Source organism: Salmo trutta, chromosome 30 (genome assembly GCF_901001165.1).
Source record: "Salmo trutta chromosome 30, fSalTru1.1, whole genome shotgun sequence".
Taxonomy (NCBI): domain Eukaryota; kingdom Metazoa; phylum Chordata; class Actinopteri; order Salmoniformes; family Salmonidae; genus Salmo; species Salmo trutta.
In genome coordinates this window covers 43,708,836-43,732,642 of record NC_042986.1, presented here as the reverse complement: position 1 = coordinate 43,732,642, position 23,807 = coordinate 43,708,836, and the positions used below count along the sequence as shown (strand labels likewise).

Here is a 23,807-nt window from a genome sequence, read left to right as displayed (position 1 = left end):
TACTACAGAAATGCAAAATTGACTGGCCTGATGAACTCGGGATGGCCAGGCAGTGAAAGTGGTTCCTCTCGATCGCTCGTTATGTTGATTTCATCATGTCCATTTGGTGTTGTTTTTTCAATGTTGAATCTTATTGCAAACGTACTATCCATTTGCAATATGTTTCAATGGGCATTTAGCATCACGAATATGACATGCTCAAAAATACTGCAGAAATGCAAAATTGACTGGCCCGATGAACTCGGGATGGCCGGGCAGTGATTCTGGTTCCTCTCCATCGCTCGTTGGTGTTGATTTCAGAATGTCAATTTGGTGATGGTCTATCACTGTTTAAGGATTAATGCCACATGGTCAAGGTTTGCACAGATCGGGAGGACCTCAGGAACATTCCTGAGGTCGAATTGTGCTTCTAACCCTAACGGTTCCTCCGCTGTCCCCCAAAAGCACCTGAAATTTAGGGCCAGGCTTCATTATGGGCCTACTTTTTTCACGTTCTCTGCGCTCAGACCGAGCGAGCTTTGGTCAAGCGGGGCATCTCATTGAACTCGGCACTGCCTAGAGATTATGGTAATGCCATTGCAGGCTCTGTGTGTCTTTAAGCCCCACACTGTGTCATTCCATCCTTGCTGTGTGTGTGTGTGTGTGTGTGTGTGTGTGTGTGTGTGTGTGTGTGTGTGTGTGTGTGTGTGTGTGTGTGTGTGTGTGTGTGTGAGAGCTTTTCTTTTCTTTTGAACATCACCAATTGTACATTGTACGATTTCTCTTAACCTCTCTGGGGTATGTGGGACGATTTCGTCCCACCTACGTAACAGCTACTGAAATTCCAGTGGCGCGATTTTTGAATCGTTAGAAATACTATTACTTCAATTTCTCAAACATATGACTATTTTACAGCTATTTAAAGACAAGAATCTCGTTAATCTAACCCCACTGTCCGATTTCAAAAAGGCTTTACAACGAAAGCAAAACATTAGATTATGTCAGCAGAGTGCCCAGCCAGAAAAAATCAGACAGCCATTTTTCAAGCTAGCATATAATGTCACACAAACCCAAACCACAGCTAAATGCAGCACTAACCTTTGATGATCTTCATCAGATGACACACCTAGGACATTGTGTTATACAATACATGCATGTCTGTTCAATCAAGTTCATATTTATATCAAAAAACAGCTTTTTGCATTAGCATGTGACGTTCAGAAAACGCATAACCCCCGGCAAACTTCCGTTGAATTTACTAACAGTTTGCTAAATTACTCACGATAAACGTTCACAAAAAGCATAACAATTATTTTAAGAATTATAGATACATTACTCCTCTATGCACTCGATATGTCCGATTTTAAAATAGCTTTTCGGATGAAGCACATTTTGCAATAATCTAAGTACATAGCCCGGCATTACAGGGCTAGCTATTTAGATACCCACCCAGGTCAGCCTCCACCAAAATCACATTTCCTATAAGAAAAATGTTCTTACCTTGCTTGTTCTTCATCAGAATACACTGCCAGGACTTCTACTTCAATAACAAATGTTGGTTTGGTCCCAAATAATCCATCGTTATATCCAAACAGCGACGTTTTGTTCGTGAGTTCTAGAATGCTTCTTCACAGTCCCGCGCATGGCGCATTGGCGTGTCAAAAATGTCTAAATATTCCATTACCGTACTTCGAAGCATGTCAACCGCTGTTTAAAACCAATTTTTATGCCATTTATGTCGTAGAGAAGTGATAATATTCCGACCGGGAGTATGCATTGAGCCTAAACAGCCGAATAAAATTTCTCCTCGGGAGCGACTCGTGCACGCGCCTCATTCAAAGGTCCTCTGAGCATCCACTTACAAAAGGCGATAATCTGTTTCAACCTGAGGCTCCCTCGTAAACCTTCAGGTTTTTCGCGGGCTCTGAGAGCCTATTGGAGCCCTGGGAATTGTCACGTTACAGCTAAGATCCTTACTTTTCAATAAAAAGATGCAAGACGCACGACTCCTTGTCAGACAGGGTACTTCCTGCTTGAAACCTTGTCAGGTTTTTGCCTGCCATAGGAGTTCTGTTATACTCACAGACACCATTCAAACAGTTGTAGAAAATTCAGAGTGTTTTCTATCCAAACCTGAACAATAATATGCATATTCTAGCTTCTGAGTTGGTGTAGGAGGCAGTTAAAAATGGGAACATATTTTTTCCAAAATTCTCAATACTGCCCCCTAGCCCAGACAGGTTAAATTACAATAGCTGAATGTCTGGTTCTTTTTCTCCTGACACCGTAGGTTCATGTACTTTGACGTGAAGCGGTCAAATTAGCGCTCTATTTTCGTTTTTTACCTTTTTTACCTTTAATCCCAGAAAAATGGCCTTAACTCAAAAAGCGTTGAGGCCTCGACGCCATCTTGATCGGGGCCAACTGCCCATTATGCCAAACCAATGCTCACCAAGTTTCATCTTCGAAGTCTTTTCCATTTAGGAGAAACGGCCACGTCGTGATTGGTGATGTTTGTACATTTGCAATAAGATTCCATTCGCCATCTGCTGGAATTTACCGGGACAGCGGAAAAACAACAAAAATTTGAGCATTTTATAAAACGGAAATCGAATGTCCGAGAGACTTTGTTCGATGACTTCCCGGAAGATCTGGCCCCAGTGCACGGCCCGCCGCCGTCCACAAATTTTACAAACATTCGCGGACGTCTAGTAAGGGACCGTACATTTGCAATATGGAGTTTCTCATTGATCATACAGCAAATGCCAAAATGTTCCCTTCATGTATGAAAGTAAATAGAAAGTGTTGTCTGCCAACAGTGACTCTGAATATATAGATATAACATGAACACTAGAACAGAAGGACCAGAAGAAGGACCAGGAGAAGGACCAGGACCAGGAGAAGGACCAGGAGAAGGACCAGGAGAAGGACCAGGACAAGGACCAGGACCAAGAGAAGGAGAAGAACCAGGAGAGGACCAGGACCAGGAGAAGGAGAAGAACCAGGAGAGGACCAGGACCAGGAGAAGGACCAGGACCAGGCGAAGGACCAGGAGAAGGACCAGGAGAAGAACCAGGACCAGGAGAAGGACCAGGAGAAGGACCAGGAGAAGAACCAGGACCAGGAGAAGGACCAGGAGAAGGTCCAGGAGAAGGACCAGGACCAGGAGAAGGACCAGGACCAGGAGAAGGACCAGGAGAAGGACCAGGAGAAACACCAGGACCAGGAGATGGACCAGTAGTAGCCTCATTATAGAAGCTACGCTACTGTAAACCACTCAGTCCGTCTGTGCTATCATGCCAACTCCTTGTCACTGACTGTCACATTTTGTTTGACAATGACAACAACACAGCTGGCAAGAGCACAACCAGATCTGGGACCAGACTACAGAACGGGACAACAGATCTGGGACCAGACTATAGAACAGGACAACACATCTGGGACCAGACTACAGAACGGGCCAACACATCTGGGACCAGACTACAGAACGGGCCAACACATCTGGGACCAGACTACAGAACGGGCCAACACATCTGGGACCAGCCTATAGAACAGGACAACACATCAGGGTCCAGACTATAGAACAGGACAACACATCTGGGAACCAGACTACAGAACAGGACAACACATCTGGGAACCAGACTAGCTGTAACACTACGGACTTGATTTGTTTCTCCTCTTGCAGTAAAACTTATTAGAACAAAACCACGTGTACTGTTGCTGCATAGTGCACTCTCCTCCCTCCTACCCCGAAGTCCAGAGGCTTATCTGTATACTGCAAGCTGGTTTTATCAACCAATATATTGAATAAATTGAATATCATTTCACTTTCAAAACACAACATAATGATGTTCTGGATGAGGACACGGAGGGAGTAGAGGACTGAGAGAGAGAGAGAGAGAGGTTCATCTTTAATTTACGTTGCAGAGCAGAGACGTCTCAGGGCTCTAGATATGAAAGAGAAAAGGGGGGGTTCATTCCAAACGGCATACTATTCCTTATATAGTAAACTACTTTTGACCGGGGATCCCTATTAGGCTGAATTGCCCTAGCATGATCAGTATGCATATAGCATGTTCATCTCTTCTCCCTTTCACCTTCAAAAAGGTTCTTCCACTAGTTAGAAAGGACCGTTTGCTACGCTATTTCAATTAAGGCGCTCCGTTGTATAATCGTTTACATGATCCCATTCTGTAAGGAGGCGTCAGAGCGAGGAACTTCTCACCTTTACTGACGTGTTCCACAGAGCCTTTTGATAATGTAGTAACGACACACTGATGTGTTCCACAGAGCCTTTTGATAATGTAGTAATGACACACTGACGTGTTCCACAGAGCCTTTTGATAATGTAGTAATGACACACTGACGTGTTCCACAGAGCCTTTTGATAATGTAGTAACGACACACTGACGTGTTCCACACACAGAGAGCCTTTTGATAATGTAGTAATGACACACTGACGTGTTCCACAGAGCCTTTTGATAATGTAGTAACGACACACTGACGTGTTCCACACACAGAGAGCCGTTTGATAATGTAGTAATGACACACTGATGTGTTCCACAGAGCCTTTTGATAATGTAGTAATGACACACTGACGTGTTCCACAGAGCCTTTTGATAATGTAGTAACGACACACTGACGTGTTCCACACACAGAGAGCCTTTTGATAATGTAGTAATGACACACTGACGTGTTCCACAGAGCCTTTTGATAATGTAGTAATGACACACTGACGTGTTCCACAGAGCCTTTTGATAATGTAGTAACGACACACTGACGTGTTCCACACACAGAGAGCCTTTTGATAATGTAGTAATGACACACTGACGTGTTCCACAGAGCCTTTTGATAATGTAGTAACGACACACTGACGTGTTCCACAGAGCCTTTTGATAATGTAGTAACGACACACTGACGTGTTCCACACACAGAGGGCCTTTTGATAATGTAGTAACGACACACTGACGTGTTCCACAGAGCCTTTTGATAATGTAGTAACGACACACTGACGTGTTCCACAGAGCCTTTTGATAATGTAGTAACGACAAACTGACGTGTTCCACACACAGAGAGCCTTTTGATAATGTAGTAACGACACACTGACGTGTTCCACACACAGAGAGCCTTTTGATAATGTAGTAATGACACACTGACGTGTTCCACACACAGAGAGCCTTTTGATAATGTAGTAATGACACACTGACGTGTTCCACACACAGAGAGCCTTTTGATAATGTAGTAACGACACACTGACGTGTTCCACACACAGAGAGCCTTTTGATAATGTAGTAATGACACACTGACGTGTTCCACACACAGAGAGCCTTTTGATAATGTAGTAATGACACACTGACGTGTTCCACACACAGAGCCTTTTGATAATGTAGTAACGACACACTGACGTGTTCCACACACAGAGAGCCTTTTGATAATGTAGTAACGACACACTGACGTGTTCCACACACAGAGAGCCTTTTGATAATGTAATACACACGATACATACTGAGCAACCAACATAAAAAAATTTAATCAGAAGTACCGGAGGTGGCAAGCATGCACAGCTGCCGTCTGACTGAGCAGACTAACACAGACCAACACTCAACACAGACCAACACTCAACACTGACCAACACTCAACACAGACCAACACTCAACACAGACCAACACAACACTGAGGTCCCTGCTAGACACCAGGGACCTGGAATAGAAGCTGCTTGACACCAGGGACCTGGAATAGAAGCTGCTTGACACCAGGGACCTGGAATAGAAGCTGCTAGACACCAGGGACCTGGAATAGAAGCTGCTTGACACCAGCGACCTGGAATAGAAGCTGCTAGACACCAGGGACCTGGAATAGAAGCTGCTTGACACCAGGGACCTGGAATAGAAGCTGCTAGACACCAGGGACCTGGAATAGAAGCTGCTTGACACCAGCGACCTGGAATAGAAGCTGCTAGACACCAGGGACCTGGAATAGAAGCTGCTTGACACCAGGGACCTGGAATAGAAGCTGCTAGACACCAGGGACCTGGAATAGAACCTGCTTGACACCAGGGACCTGGAATAGAAGCTGCTAGACACCAGGGACCTGGAATAGAAGCTGCTTGACACCAGCGACCTGGAATAGAAGCTGCTAGACACCAGGGACCTGGAATAGAAGCTGCTTGACACCAGGGACCTGGAATAGAAGCTGCTTGACGCCAGGGACCTGGAATAGAAGCTGCTTGACACCAGCGACCTGGAATAGAAGCTGCTAGACACCAGGGACCTGTAATAGAAGCTGCTTGACACCAGGGACCTGGAATAGAAGCTGCTAGACACCAGGGACCTGTAATAGAAGCTGCTTGACACCAGGGACCTGGAATAGAAGCTGGTTGACACCAGGGACCTGGAATAGAAGCTGCTAGACACCAGGGACCTGGAATAGAAGCTGCTAGACACCAGGGACCTGGAATAGAAGCTGCTTGACACCAGGGACCTGGAATAGAAGCTGGTTGACACCAGGGACCTGGAATAGAAGCTGCTAGACACCAGGGACCTGGAATAGAAGCCAGACTGTGTGGATTGTTAATAACCTGCAGCAACCAGGTGATTTAAATCGTCTCTCTCCCTCCCCCTGGCAACCCTCACCCTCTCTCTCCCCCTGGCAACCCTCACCCGCTCTCTCCCTCCCCTCCTCTCCTCTTCCCTTATCCTGTCGTTAGCCCGAGCAGACACCTTTAACCCCATAGAGATACACATACAATGAACTAAAATATAAAGGCAACATGTAAGGTGTTGATCGCATGTTTCATGAGTTGAAATAAAAGATCACAGAAATGTTCCATTATGCACAAAAAGCTTATTTCTCTCAAATGTTGTGCAGAAATGTGTTTACATCCCTTAGTGAGCATTTCTCCTCTGCCAAGATAATCCATCCACATGACAGGCGTGGCATATCAAGAAGCTGATTAAACAGCATGATCATTACACAGGTGCTGGGGGTCACAACACAATGCCACAGATGTCTCATGTTTTGAAGGAGCGTGCAATTGGCATGCTGACTGCAGGAATGTACATCAGAGCTGTTGCCAAAAAATTGCCTGAGAATTGAATGTACATCTCTCCCATAAGCAGCGGTGTAAAGTACTTCAGTAAAAATACTTTAAAAGTACTACTTAAGTAGTTTTTTGGGGTATCTGTACTTTACTATTTATATTGTAGACAACTTTTAATTTTACTTCACTACATTCCTAAAGAAAATAATGTACTTTTTACTCCATACATTTTCCCGGACACCCTAAAGTACTCGTTACATTTTGAATGTTTAGCAGGACAGGAACATGGTCTGATTCACACACTTATCAATATAACATCCCTGGTCATCCCTACTGCCTCTGATCTGGAGGACTCACTAAACAGAGAACATCCCTTTTCACCCCTACTGCCTCTGATCTGGAGGACTCACTAAACAGAGAACATCCCTGGTCATCCCTACTGCCTCTGATCTGGAGGACTCACTAAACAGAGAACATCCCTGGTCATCCCTACTGCCTCTGATCTGGAGGACTCACTAAACAGAGAACATCCCTTTTCACCCCTACTGCCTCTGATCTGGAGGACTCACTAAACAGAGAACATCCCTGGTCATCCCTACTGCCTCTGATCTGGAGGACTCACTAAACAGAGAACATCCCTGGTCATCCCTACTGCCTCTGATCTGGAGGACTCACTAAACAGAGAACATCCCTTTTCACCCCTACTGCCTCTGATCTGGAGGACTCACTAAACAGAGAACATCCCTGGTCATCCCTACTGCCTCTGATCTGGAGGACTCACTAAACAGAGAACATCCCTGGTCATCCCTACTGCCTCTGATCTGGAGGACTCACTAAACACACATGCTTCGTTTGTAAATGATGTCTGACTGTTGGAGTGTGCCTCTGGCTATCCGTAAATAAATAAAAAATACAAAAATGTGCCAAGTGGTTTGCTTACCCTGTTGGGGCTAGGGGGTATTTTCACGGCCGGATGAAAAACGTACCCAATTTGAAAAGGTTACTACTCTGGCCCAGAAACTAGAATATGAATATTATTAGTAGATTTGGATAGAAAATACTCTGAAGTTTCTAAAACTGAGAAGTTATTTAAAATGATTTATTATTTTACTTTTGATACTTAAGTATATTTTAGCAACTACTTTTACTTTTGATCCGGTCCGGACGCAGTGCATGCTGACACGGTCGCAAGGTGCATGGTGTAACATTAAAAAAAATGTTGAAAAAGTCAGGGGGTTTGAGCCCCTGGAGGATATAGATATAGGCTTCCTCCATCTTTAAGCCCAGACAATATGACACAATCCTGTCTCGGAGCTCTATGCACAATTCCTTTGACCTCATGGCTTGGTTTTTGATCTGACAACTGTGGGACCTTATATAGACAGGTGTGTGCCTTTCAAATCATGTCCAATTAACTTAAATTTACTACAGGTGGACTCCAATCAAGTTGTAGAAACATCTTAAGGATGATCAATGGAAACAGGATGCACCTAAGACCAATTTCGAGTCTCATAGCAAAGGGTCTGAATACTTATGTAAAAAAATATTTGTATACATTTGCTAATATTTCTAAAAAACTGTTTTTGCTTTGTCATTATCGGTTATTGTGTGTAGATTGATGATGTCACGTCCTGACCAGTAGAGGGTGTAGTTGGGTCAGGACGTGGCAGAAGAGTCTGTGTGGTTTTTATTGTTTCATTAATTTTGGCCGCGTGACTTCCAATCAGGCACAGCTGTAGAGGGTTGTGGCTGATTGGGAGTCACACATAAGTTGCCTACTTTGCCTTGTGGGTTTGTGGGTAATTGTTCATGTCATTGTGCTTGTACCTGACAGGACTGTGTTGGCTGTCAGTTTTTGTTGTTTTGTAAATTGCATAGTGTTCGTTTAATTAAATATGACGAACCCGAACTCCGCCGCATTTTGGTCCACTTCTTCCTTAGACGGCCGTGACAGAATTACCCACCTTCACAGGACCAAGCAGCGGAAGAAGGCTGGCAAGGACTGGGAGACCGAGAGGCACCCCCAATAATTTTTTAGGGGGGGGCACAAGGGCTGTGTGACGGGGCAGGAGCTGCCCGCCAGTCAACAGTCGCCAGAGCTGCCCGCCAGTCAACAGTCGTCAGAGCTGCCCGCCAGTCAACAGTCGTCAGAGCTGCCCGCCAGTCAACCATCACCAGAGCTGCCCGCCAGTCAACAGTCGTCAGAGCTGCCCGCCAGTCAACAGTCGTCAGAGCTGCCCGCCAGTCAACAGTCGCCAGAGAGGTCAGACTGCGCTGAACTGCCGGAGTGGCCAGACTGCGCTGAACTGCCGGAGTGGCCAGACTGCACTGAACTGCCGGAGTGGCCAGACTGCGCTGAACTGCCGGAGTGGCCAGACTGCGCTGAACTGCCGGAGTGGCCAGACTGCGCTGAACTGCCGGAGTGGCCAGACTGCCCTGAACTGCCGGAGTGGCCAGACTGCCCTGAACTGCCGGAGTGGCCAGACTGCCCTGAACTGCCGGAGTGGCCAGACTGCCCTGAACTGCCGGAGTTGCCAGACTGCGATGAACTGCCGGAGTGGCCAGACTGCGATGAACTGCCGGAGTGGCCAGACTGCCCTGAACTGCCGGAGTGGCCAGACTGCCCTGAACTGCCGGAGTGGCCAGACTGCCCTGAACTGCCGGAGTGGCCAGACTGCCCTGAACTGCCGGAGTGGCCAGACTGCCCAGACTGTCCCGAGCTGCCAGACTGCCCAGACTGTCCCGAGCTGCCAGACTGCCCAGACTGTCCCGAGCTGCCAGACTGCCCAGACTGTCCCGAGCTGCCAAACTGTCCCGAGCTGCCAGACTGCCCAGACTGTCCCGAGCTGCCAGACTGCCCAGACTGTCCCGAGCTGCCAGACTGCCCAGACTGTCCCGAGCTGCCAGACTGCCCAGACTGTCCCGAGCTGCCAGACTGCCCAGACTGTCCCGAGCTGCCAGACTGCCCCGAGCTGCCAGACTGGCCAGACTGCCCCGAACTGCCAGACTGCCCAGACTGTCCCGAGCTGCCAGACTGGTCAGACTGTCCTGAGCTGCCAGAGTGGCCCGACTGCCCGGAACGGCCAGAACCGGAGCCACCTCCTGATATAGGTGGGTTGGGGAGGGGGGGTGTAGCACAGTGCCGTCGGTGACGGCAGCCACCCTCCCTTCCCTCCCTTATTGTTTAGGTGTTTATTTTTGTTGGGGATTTTCTGTGTTTTGTGTAGGTGCATTTCGGGGTATGCACCTTTGAGGGGGGGGGGGGTACTGTCACGTCCTGACCAGTAGAGGGTGTAGTTGGGTCAGGACATGGCAGAAGAGTCTGTGTGGTTTTTATTGTTTCATTAATTTTGGCCGTGTGACTTCCAATCAGGCACAGCTGTAGAGGGTTGTGGCTGATTGGGAGTCACACATAAGTTGCCTACTTTGCCTTGTGGGTTTGTGGGTAATTGTTCATGTCATTGTGCTTGTACCTGACAGGACTGTGTTGGCTGTCAGTTTTTGTTGTTTTGTAAATTGCATAGTGTTCGTTTAATTAAATATGACGAACCCGAACTCCGCCGCGTTTTGGTCCACTTCTTCCTTAGACGGCCGTGACAGATTAAGAAAAAATAACTTTAATAATTTTAGAATAAGGCTGTAACAACAAAATGTGGGAAAAGTCAAGGGGTCTGAATACTTTCTGAATCCACTGTAAACCTATAGCTCATCTCTTGGCAGTAGTACTGTAGACTACTTTATCACTGACCTCAAACCAGTCTTTTAGAGTGTTTACAGTCAGCCCACTCACACCGCTATCAGATCACAGCAAATGTTTTCTTACCTTGGATAAAAGTAGAGACTCAGAGCTATAAAATGGTATATCATACACTGCAGTTGAGGAACAATGGGAAAGTAATTCTGCTTTGAAAGTTGATAAACTTGTAACCTCACTTTTGAGAAAATGGCCCTTGAATGTTTTGGTACCTACTGGAGAGCTCTTCTTTGTCAACACCTATTCAGCATGGTTCACACCCTCTTAAGCCTTAGCTCCACCCATCTCTTTAAGGAATCACATGTGAGGTCATGTAGTAAACAACCAAAGATTTCAAGACTAAAGGCTGGTTTGTACTTCGAGTGTGTTCGTAAATTCAATCTGGAGTGGCATAGTGTGCTCAGAGTGCGCTCTGGGCGTTCGTAAATTCGGAGCGCTTCGCTCTCGGAGAATTCAGAGTGCACACTGGACGCTCTGGCTGAGGAGGTTGATCCAAGCGTTCTGACCGAACAGCAGCAGTCAAGCACCCAAGCTAACTGGCTAACGTTGGCTAGCTAATTCCAGACAAGTAAGAGAACAGCTTTATTCGTCCTAGCAGAGCTGGTTAGGCTGTTTTTATGTTATCCAGAGTGTTGGTGACTGCAACTGTGCTGCTGGCAACAATTTATTTACACTTTTACTGACAGGCCATATTCAAAGGGTGTTGAGCGTTCGTAAATTCATCAGTTATTCTGCTCTCTGGTGCACAGACGAGATTGCTCTGAAATCGGAGTAGATAGCCAGAGAGAATTTACCAGCTACGTCTATCGACAGATGTCAAAGTGACATAAACATTCTATTAAAATCCTTACTTGCATAGTGGTGTCTATTGTTTAGACATGTAGCTAGCTAGCTAGCTAGCTAAACAATGAACCATAATCCCAACTCATGACTTTACTACCCTGCATGAATCTGCAGGTAGCTAACAGACCAGGTTGAATGTTAGCTAGCTAGACTATCTTACATGGACATATGACATACATGGATGGACGCTTATCCCTCTCTGTCATGGATGCCATGGCTGCCCTTTAGTTTGAAGATGTAATCCGGAGACAAATGTTTCATACAACAGCCTTCTGCGTGTTCTCTTTTTGACTCCATCTGCAAATTTGTAATAAAACGCCAGAATTTTCTCCATCTCATTAGCTATCATACTCTAATTCCACTGATTTCAAAACTGGGTCCTCCAGAAAGTGGAGAGCAACACTTATGCAGTTCTACTACATGATATCTTTAAAAAAAAGCTGTGTTAGACAGGCTCACCTAGACATACTGACGAGGTCAAATAGACAGAAGGTGCTACATGACAGACCAATCCAAACTCATCTCTCACCATCTCCAGCTTATCCATTATCTCAGCCAATCATGGCTAGCGGGAAGGTTACTGACTTTTTCCCGTGCCTAAACTAACTAGGTTTGTAAATGTAACAATTTTATTTGTATTTACAGATGGCATACAAGTTTGTTATTAAGGCACATGAAAGTTAACATGTTTCAAAAGGCATTTCTGTATTTTTGACCCCTTTTTATCCCCAATATTGTGATATCCAATTGGTAGTTACAGTCTTGTCCCATTGCTGCAACTCCCGTACGGACTCGAGAGAGACGAAGGTCGAGAACCATGCGTCCTGATAAAAACATTTTTTTTTAGTTTACGTTCAAAATGGCTCTCCTGTGAAGTAGTGACGCGTAACATGTGACTAGTTTCCTGAAACGAGTCACAAATTCCAATTGGCTTAAACTCTTTAACATCATCCTCAAATTTTTTTGTAACCAAGGACGGATCACCCCAATCCACAAAAGTGGAGACAAATTTTACCCAAATAACTACTGTGGGATATGCGTCAAGGGCAACCTTGGGGAAATCCTCTGCATTATCATTAACAGCAGAATCGAGAAAATGTCAAATTGGCTTTTTAAGACTTGAATCAGTTATAGAACCAATTGCCCTTTATGGTTGTGAAGTCTGGGGTCCGCTCACCATCCAAGAATTCACCAAATGGGACAAACACCAAATTGAGAGACTGCATGCAGAATTCTGCAAAAATATCCTCTGTGAACAATATAAAACACCAACTAACGCATGCAGAGCAGAATTAGGCCGATACCCTCCAATTATCAAAATCCAGAAAAGAGACGTTAAATTCTACAACCACCTAAAAGGAAGCGATTCCCAAAACTTCCATGACAAAGCCATCACCTACAGAGAGATGAACCTGGAGAAGAATCCCCTCAGCAAGCTGGTCCTGGGGCTCTGTTCACAAACACAAACACACCCCACAGAGCCCCAGGACAGCAACACAATTAGACTCAACTAAATAATGAGAAAACAAAAAAGATAATTACTTGACACATTGGAAAGGGAAAAGAGAAGACATGAGGAAATTAGAAACAAGAGAGAAAGGGTGGGAATGTTTAAATAACAACGAGAAAAAGAAACAAGTGATTAGTCAAGTAACCTGCATATTTTAGCACCACAGAGAGAGAACAGTAGCAGTGTGTGTGCTTGTGCTTGTGTGTGTGTGTGTGTGTGTGTGTGTGTGTGTGTGTGTGTGTGTGTGTGTGTGTGTGTGTGTGTGTGTGTGTGTGTGTGTGTGTGTGTGTGTGTGTGTGTGTGTGTGTGTGTGTGTGTCTACAGTCAGTCAGTGTCCTTGGCAATAAACTAACCGCCTCTCCCTGTTTAATTTCTGTTCTCTCCTTTTCTGTTTTGTTTCCTTGTCACATTTTAATATCTCTTCATCTCCCTCCCCCGCTTCCCTCTCTCATCCACCCCTTAGCTCTCCTCTCCCAGTCTCTCTCTCTGTCTCTCTCTCTCTCTCTCTCTCTCTCTCTCTCTCTCTCTCTCTCTCTCTCTCTCTCTTCCCTCCGCCTTCCCCTCCCCCTAGCTCTCTTCACCCGCCTCTCTGCTCCTCCCTCCCCTCCCCCAAGCTCTCTCTTCCTGCACTTCCTCCCCTCACCCAGCCCCCCCCTCTCTCTCTCTCCTCCCCCCTGCCTCCCCCCCTTCCCCCCTGACCTGGTCTATTGTAGCCATCTAGCTGCTGTGGTTCACCATGGTTACAAACAATATCAGTCTGAATTCTCAGGCTTATAGGCTTAGCCTGGACTGCCCACCATTTATGGCTTAGCCTGGACTGCCCACCATTTATGGCTTGGCTTGGCCTGCCCACCATTTATGGCTTGGCTTGGCCTGCCCACCATTTATGGCTTGGCCTGGACTGCCCACCATTTATGGCTTGGCCTGGACTGCCCACCATTTATGGCTTAGCCTGGACTGCCCACCATTTATGGCTTAGCCTGGACTGCCCACCATTTATGGCTTAGCCTGGACTGCCCACCATTTATGGTTTGGCTTGGCATGGACTGCCCACCATTTATGGCTTAGCCTGGACTGCCCACCATTTATGGCTTAGCCTGGGCTGCCCAGCATTTATGGCTTGGCTTGGACTGCCCACCATTTATGGCTTGGCCTGGACTGCCCACCATTTATGGCTTAGCCTGGACTGGATTGCCCACCATTTATGGCTTGGCCTGGCCTGGACTGCCCACCATTTATGGCTTGGCCTGGACTGCCTACCATTTATGGCTTGGCCTGGACTGCCCACCATTTATGGCTTGGCCTGGACTGCCCACCATTTATGGCTTAGCCTGGACTGGATTGCCCACCATTTATGGCTTGGCCTGGACTGCCCACCATTTATGGCTTGGCCTGGACTGCCCACCATTTATGGCTTGGCCTGGACTGCCCACCATTTATGGCTTAGCCTGGACTGGATTGCCCACCATTTATGGCTTGGCCTGGACTGCCCACCATTTATGGCTTGGCCTGGACTGCCCACCATTTATGGCTTGGCTTGGCCTGCCCACCATTTATGGCTTGGCCTGGACTGCCCACCATTTATGGCTTAGCCTGGACTGGATTGCCCACCATTTCTCCACAATGTGTGTCAGTGTGATAAACATGATAGTAACACTATCAATTACCAAATACATTTCTCTTACTCACTGTTTACCCCACTCTCTGTGTCCCAAATGGAAAGCTACTCCCCTGAGTCACTGGGTGTCCCTCAATATGCATACTACAGTGCTCCCCTGAGTCACTGGGTGTCCCTCAATATGCATACTACAGTGCTCCCCTGAGTCACTGGGTGTTCCTTAATATGCATACTACAGTGCTCCCCTGAGTCACTGGGTGTTCCTTAATATGCATACTACCGTGCTAAACACTCTCAGAGAGAACACATAAAACATTTGAGAATCACCCTCTACTGAGCAGCACTCCCTCTACTGTATTACCTCACGCTGAGCAGCACTCCCCCTACTGTATTACCTCACGCTGAGCAGCACTCACTCTACTGTATTACCTCACGCTGAGCAGCACTCCCCCTACTGTATTACCTCCCGCTGAGCAGCACTCCCCCTACTGTATTACCTCAGGCTGAGCAGCACTCCCTCTACTGCATTACCTCACGCTGAGCAGCACTCCCCCTACTGTATTACCTCACGCTGAGCAGTACTCCCTCTACTGTATTACCTCACGCTGAGCAGCACTCCCCCTACTGTATTACCTCACGCTGAGCAGCACTCCCCATACTGTATTACCTCACGCTGAGCAGCACTCCCCCCTACTGTATTATCTCACGCTGAGCAGCACTCCCTCTACTGTAATACCTCACGCTGAGCAGTACTCCCCCTACTGTATTACCTCACGCTGAGCAGCACTCCCCCTACTGTATTACCTCACGCTGAGCAGCACTCCCCCTACTGTATTACCTCACGCTGAGCAGCACTCCCCCCCTACTGTATTACCTCACGCTGAGCAGCACTCCCCATACTGTATTACCTCACGCTGAGCAGCACTCCCCCCTACTGTATTACCTCCCGCTGAGCAGCACTCACTCTACTGTATTACCTCACGCTGAGCAGCACTCCCCCTACTGTATTACCTCCCGCTGAGCAGCACTCACTCTACTGTATTACCTCACGCTGAGCAGCACTCCCCCTACTGTATTACCTCACGCTGAGCAGCACTCCCCCTACTGTATTACCTCCCGCTGAGCAGCACTCCCCCCTACTGTATTACCTCACGCTGAGCAGCACTCCCCATACTGTATTACCTCACGCTGAGCAGCACTCCCCATACTGTATTACCTCCCGCTGAGCAGCACTCCCCCCTACTGTATTACCTCCCGCTGAGCAGCACTCCCCCTACTGTATTACCTCCCGCTGAGCAGCACTCCCTCTACTGTATTACCTCACGCTGTACCTCCACATTCCCTAAACCTTCTTCCAGCCAGGACAATGGCAACAATAGACAAAAAAACAGATAATCATGAAGTAAAACGTTTACTTTGTGTTTATCAGCTAGATATATTTGAATCGTAATAATTGAGCTAGCCAGCTAGTTAAACAGTCAAAAATGACCTAAAACTAGTGCTATGCAAGGTAGATGTTAATTTTTTGTGGGTAGCTAGCTACCAATTCTTTGTCGCTAGCTAGCCAGTTAGCCATATTGGTTTATAATGGGCTTGCGATCTACGGTACTTAGATAAAATATTGTAGTCAGGCAACAAATGAGATGTGAATAGACAACATTCCATAGTCGGGGAGTGTAATTTCTCTCGCTTCAGCTCAACTAATGGCCGCCATTGAGTTCAAGTAATGTTGGGTTATTTTTTACATGGTTGCGTCATATTTCTTTACATACTTTCCGTTGTAGCTTGCGTCGATGTATGCTTCAAAATATGTACAAACGCAGTAAGCATCCGGAAAGTGCCCTCCGTTCTCCGTTTCGCATACTTTGATATGGACTCATTCTCCGACCCTCCCGGGCTGTAATTGGAGATAGAAGCGCGGTAGGATGCATTTTGAGAAACACTCACTGTCCACCCCACTCTTTCTCTGTTTGTGTCCCAAAGCACAATGTAGGGAAAAAGATGCCATTTGGGACAAACTTGATGTTAGCCAAAGGCTAGAGAGAAAAAGATCAAATCAATGCTACTATCGAACACCACAATCCATCTAGCACACTACCAACCAACCTACCTACCGCTCTACCAACCAATCTACCTACCTACCGCTCTATCAACCAACCTACCAACCAACCTACCTACCTACCTACCTACCTACCTACCTACCTACCTACCTACCGCTCTACCAACCAACCTACCTACCGCTCTACCAACCTACCTACCTACCTACCTACCAACCAACCTACCTACCTACCTACCAACCAACCTACCTACCTACCGCTCTACCAAGCAACCTACCTACCTACCGCTCTACCAACCAACCTGTCTACCGCTCTACCAACCAACCTACCTACCTACCAACCAACCTACCTACCAAGCAACCTACCTACCTACCGCTCTACCAACCAACCTATCTACCGCTCTACCAACCAACCTACCTACCAACCAACCAACCTACCTACCTACCTACCTACCTACCTACCTACCTACCTACTTACCTACCTACCAAGCAACCTATGTACCACACTACCATAGCAACCTACCTACCGCTCTACCAACCAACCTACATACCGCCCTACCAACCAACCAACAATCTACCAACCAACCTACCTACTTATTTATCTAGCAATCTACCAACCAACTTACCCATCCATCCATCTACCAACCAACCAACCAACCTACCTACCTAGCAATCTACCAACCAACCAACCAATCTATCTAGCAATCTACCAACCAACCTACCTACCTACCTACCTACCTACCTACCTACCAACCTAACTAACTATCTAGCAATTTATCAACCAACCAACCCACCCACCCCCCCACCCACCCACCTAGCAACCTACCAACCTACCAACCTACCTACCTACCAACCAACCTATCTATTTTCCAACCAACCTACCTACCAATCTAGCAATATACCAACCAACCTACATATCTATCAATCTACCAACCAACCTACCTATCTGGCAATCTACCAACCAACCTACCTATCCATCCATCTACCAATTTATCTAGCAATCTACCAACCAACCTACCTACCTAGCAATCTATCAACCAACCTACCTACCTAGCAATCTACCAACCAACCTACCTACTTACCCAGCAATCTACCAACCAACCTACCTAACTATCTAGCAATTTACCAACCAACCAACCAACCTACCTACCTACCTACCTACCTACCTACCTACCTATCTAGCAATCTACCAGCCAACCTACCTACCAACCAACCTACCTATCCATCCATCCGTCCACCAACCAACCTATGCATCCATCCATCTACCAACCAACCTATGCATCCATCCATCTACCAACCAACCTACAAACCAACCTATCTATCCATCTTCCAACCAACCTACCAACCTACCTACCTACCTACCTACCTACCTACCTACCTACCTACCTACCTACCTACCTACCTACCTACCTATCTACCTATCTATCTATCTATCTATCTATCTATCTATCTATCTATCAACCAACCAATCTAACAACCTACCAACCAACAAACCTACCTACCTACCAACCTATCCATCCACCAACCTAGTGTACCTACCAATCTACCTACCTACCTACCTACCTACCTACCTACCTACCTACCTACCTACCTACCTACCTACCTACCTACCTACCTACCTATCTACCTACCTACCTACCTACCTACCTACCTAACCTACCTATCAATCTACCTACCTACCTACCTACCTACCTATCAATCTACCTACCTACCAACCAAACTACCCGTCCACCTACCAACCAACCAACCAACCAACCAACCAACCAACCTACCTACCTACCCTTTTTATCTAGTAATCTACCAACCAACCAACCTACCTATCCATCTACCAACCAACCAAACTATCTATCTATCTAGCAATCTACCAACCAACCAACCTACCTATCCATCTACCAACCAACCAACCTACCTATATATCTAGCAATCTACCAACCAACCAACCTACCTATCTAGCAATCTACCTATCTACCAACCAGCCAACCTACCTATCTAGCAATCTACCAACCTACCTACCTACCTAGCAATTAGAGGTCGACCGATTAATCGGAATGGCCGATTTCAAGTTTTCATAACAATCGGTAATCGGTATTTTTGCTCTAACCACCTGCTTTACATTGCACTCCATGAGGAGCCTGCCTGTTACGCGAATGCAGTAAGAAGCCAAGGTAAGTTGCTAGCTAGCATTAAACTTATCTTATAAAAAACAATCAAGCAATCAATCATAATCACTAGTTAACTACAGATGGTTGATGATATTACTAGTTTATCTAGCCTGTCCTGCGTTGCATATAATCGATGCGGTGCGCATTCACGAAAAAGGACTCTCGTTGCTCCAACTTGTACCTAACCATAAACATCAATGTCTTTCTTAAAATCAATACACAAGTACATATTTTTAAACCTGCATATTTGGTTAATATTGCCTGCTAACATGAATTTCTTTTAACTAGGGAAAATGTGTCACCTCTGCAACAGAGTCAGGGTATATGCAGCAGTTTGGGCCGCCTGGCTCGTTGCGAACTGTGAATACTATTTCTTCCTAACAAAGACAGCCGACTTCGCCAAACGGGGGATGATTTAACAAAAGCGCATTTGCGAAAAAAGCACAATCGTTGCACGACTGTACCTAACCATAAACATCAATGCCTTTCTTAAAATCAATACACAGAAGTATATATTTTTAAACCTGCATATTTAGCTAAAATAAATCCAGGTTAGCAGGCAATATTAACCAGGTGAAATTGTGTCATTTTGCGTTCATTGCACGCAGAGTCAGGGTATATGCAACAGTTTGGGCCGCCTGGCTCGTTGCGAACTAATTTGCTAGAATTTTACGTAATTATGACACAACATTGAAGGTTGTGCAATGTAACAGGAATATTTAGACTTAGGGATGCCACCCGTTAGATAAAATACGGACCGGTTCCGTATTTCACTGAAATAATAAACGTTTTGTTTTCGAAATGATAGTTTCCGGATTTGACCATATTAATGAACTAAGGCTCGTATTTCTGTGTGTTATTATGTTATAATTAAGTCTATGATTTGATAGAGCAGTCTGACTGAGCGGTGGTAGGCACCGGCAGGCTCGTAAGCATTCATTCAAAACAGCACTTTTGTGCGTTTTGCCAGCAGCTCTTCGCAATGCATTGCGCTGTTTATGACTTCAAGCCTATCAACTCCCAAGATTAGGCTGGTGTAACCAATGTGAAATGGCTAGCCTGTTAGCGGGGTGCGCGCTAATAGCGTTTCAAACGTCACTCACTGAGACTTGGAGTAGTTGTTCCCCTTGCTCTGTATGGGTAACGCTGCTTCGAGGGTGGCTGTTGTAGATGTGTACCTGGTTCGAGCCCAGGTAGGAGCGAAGAGAGGGACGGAAGCTATACTGTTACACTGGCAATACTAAAGTGCCTATAAGAACATCCAATAGTCAAAGGTATATGAAATATAAATCGTATAGAGAGAAATAATCCTATAATTCCTATAACTACAACCTAAAACTTTTTACCTGGGAATATTGAAGACTCATGTTAAAAGGAACCATCAGCTTTCATATGTTCCCATGTTCTGAGCAAGGAACTTAAACGTTAGCTTTCTTACATGGCACATATTGCACTTTTACTTTCTTCTCCAACACTTTGTTTTCAATTATTTAAACCAAATTGAACATGTTCCATTATTTATTTGAGGCTAAATTGATTTTATTGATGTAATATATTAAGTTAAAATAAGTGTTCATTCAGTATTGTTGTAATTGTCATTATTACAAATAATACAATATTAATAATAAAAAATAAAATACATTTTAAAAAATAAAATAAAATAAATACAATTTCGGACGAACAATCGGTAGCGACTTTTTGGGCCCTCCAATAATCGGTATCGGTATCGGCGTTGAAAAATCATAATCGGTCAACCTCTAGTACCAATCAACCTACCTACCCATCCATCCACCTATCCATCCATCCATCCATCCATCTACCAACCTACCTACCTACCCACCCACCCATCCATCCATCCATCCATCCATCCATCCACCCATCCCTCCCTCCCTCCCTCCCTCCCTCCCTCCATCCATCCATCCATCCATCCATCCATCCATCCATCCATCCATCCATCCATCCATGTATCCACCCATCCATCCATCCATCCAACTGACCTACCTATGTACCAACCAACCTACCTACCTATCCATCCACCCATCCATCCATCCATGTACGAACCAACCTACCTATCCATCTACCTACCCATCCATCCATTCATCCATTCATCCAACCATCCATCCATCCATCCATCCATCCAACTGACCTACCTATGTACCAACCAACCTACCTACCCATCCATCCATCCATCCAACTGACCTACCTATGTACCAACCAACCTACCTACCCATCCATCCATCCATCCATCCACCTATCCACCTATCCACCGATGTACCAAACAACCAACCTACCTACCTACCTACCTACCTACCTACCTACCTACCTACCCATCCATCCATCCATCCATCCACCTATCCACCTATCCACCGATGTACCAAACAACCAACCTACCTACCTACCTACCTACCTACCCATCCATCCATCCATCCATCCACCTATCCCACCTATCCACCGATGTACCAACCAACCTACCTACCAACCTACCTACCTACCTACCTACGCACCTACCTACCTACCTACCTACCACAATACCCCATAATGACATCACAATACCCCATAATGGACAAAGCAAAAACAGGGTTTTAGAAATTGTTGCAAATGTATAAGAATTTAAAAACAGAAATACCTCATTTACATAATTATTCAGACCCTTTACTATGAGAATCAAAATTGAGCTCAGGTGCATCCTGTTTCCATTGATCATCCTTGAGATGTTTCTACAACTTGATTGGAGTTCACCTGTGGTAAATTCAATTGATTGGACATGATTTGGAAAAGCACACACCTGTCCATATAAGGTCCCACGGTTTACAGTGCATGTCCAGAGCAAAAACCAAGCCATGAGGTTGAAGGAATTGTCCGTAGAGCTCCGAGACAGCATTGTCTTGAGGCACAGATCTGGGGAAGGGAACCAAAACATTTCTGCACCATTGAAGATCCCCAAGAACAGTGGACTCCATCATTCTTAAATGGAAGAAGTTTGGAACCCCCAAGACTCTTCCTACAGCTGGCTGCTCGGCCAAACTGAACAATCGGGGGAGAAGGGCCCTGGTCAGGGAGGTGACCAAGAACTCAATGGTCAATGACAGAGCTCCAGAGTTCCTATGTGGAGAGGGAGAACCTTACAGAAGGACAACCATCTCTGCAGCACTCCACCAATCAGGTCTTTATGGTAGAGTGGCCAGATGGAAGCCACTCCTCAGTAAAAGGCACACGACAGCCCGCTTGGAGTTTGCCAAAGGCACTTAAAGTCTCTCATACCCTGAGGAACAAGATTCTCTGGTCTGATGAAACCAAGATTGAACTCTTTGGCCTGAATGCCAAGCGTCGGTATGTGGTTGTGAGGCCGGTTGTACGCACTGCCAAATTCTGTAAAATGACGTTGGAGGCTCTGGTGGACATTCCTGTAGTCAACATGACAATTGCACACTCCCTCAAAAGTTGAGACATCTGTAGAATTGTGTTGTGTGATAAAACTGCACATTTTAGAGTGGCCTTTTATTGTCCCCAGCACAAGGTGCACCTGTGTATGATCACGCTATTTAATCAGCTTCTTGATATGCCACACCTGTCAGGTGGATGGATTATCTTGGCAAAGGAAAAATGCTCACTAACAGAGAAACACATTTATGCACATAATTATTGAGAAATAAACTTTATATTTTACATTTTTTCAATATAATCTATACACCATAAATTGAACGACAGGAGAAGAGTAGAGCTCAGACAGAAATTCAGCAGTAGTTTTGTATTGGGCTCAGCTTTGCCAGCTGTCATTGTGACGGTCTCAAAAATAATGGAGGAGATAAATTGTAGGCTACTTTACATTCCCCGAGAAAGACACTATATAATTCAGACAGAGAACAATACAACATAGCCTGTTCTCTCTAAACTCAACTTCCAGACTAGTCTAGGGCAAGTACAAAAGCCTGATTCTTATACTAGTTTCATATAATCAATGAGACATTTGTCACAGACTCATAACCCCTCTTTCATTCTTCAGTTATTATAACTTCTTCAGACATGTGATGATGGAGAAATGTACAAAACACTGATTCCCATACAATGGCTTTCGTACAATAAATGTGATATTTTTCATACAATTAAAATCCTAATGCCCCACGCCAAAAAAATGTAAACACTTTTGCCTAGGCTATTATTCGTCAGCATAAGAACCTCAACAACATAATAGCATCAGGAATAAGATGGACAGCGCTCTCAAGGTCTCACCACCAGCCGACAATGTTGTCACCTCCCTCAACACTTCTGATAAAAGCATTATTCAGAGCATTCCACTCACAACCCCTCCTGTGAGAGAGAGAGAGGCAAGCAGTCATCCGTTCAATCATAAAACCACACAACCCTATCGAAGTTCCATTCATTAATGACACTTACTTCATTCAGTATCCATATTCATCCATGTTTCATTCCAAAAACACAAATCCAGAGTTTATTCACCCAACAGAAATCTGTGAAAAATAGATTTTAGAAAATGTAAAAAGTACCCGAATGTTTTGTTCTATCCAACACTCTCTCCCCGTTATGCTGTTCAGCAGAAGGACGGCAGCGCGAGGTGAGCAGCAGAAGCGGAGATATGGGGGAGAGAACGGGAGGACGGACCCCGCTGGGAATAGAATAGAGAAAAGAGGTGTGGTCTGTTACCGTGTCCGTGTCCTGCGAGTTTCCAACAGGGTCCCGGCCTCTTCACGAGGCCGGGGTCTTGCTACTTAATATTTCATTATTCCTCTTTTTAACAGTGTGATAAGTTAATGGCTCTAAGAAGCGTATTTAATATCCCTCTGTGCTCCCTCCCTCCTCCTCTCCAGTCCCAGTCATGCCTCTCTCT

The 23,807-nt window shown here is 45.6% G+C and overlaps 1 protein-coding gene across 1 annotated transcript in view; it reads right to left on the bottom strand.

Moving 5' to 3' along the window:
* LOC115168791 (plexin-B3) overlaps positions 1–23,588 on the bottom strand; it is a 153,982-nt gene extending 130,394 nt beyond the window's left edge. The window contains exon 1 of the mRNA XM_029724347.1: positions 23,467–23,588. The gene's annotated coding sequence lies outside the window, so the exon portion shown is untranslated. The remainder of the gene's footprint in view (positions 1–23,466) is intronic.
* Positions 23,589–23,807: the final 219 nt, after the last annotated feature.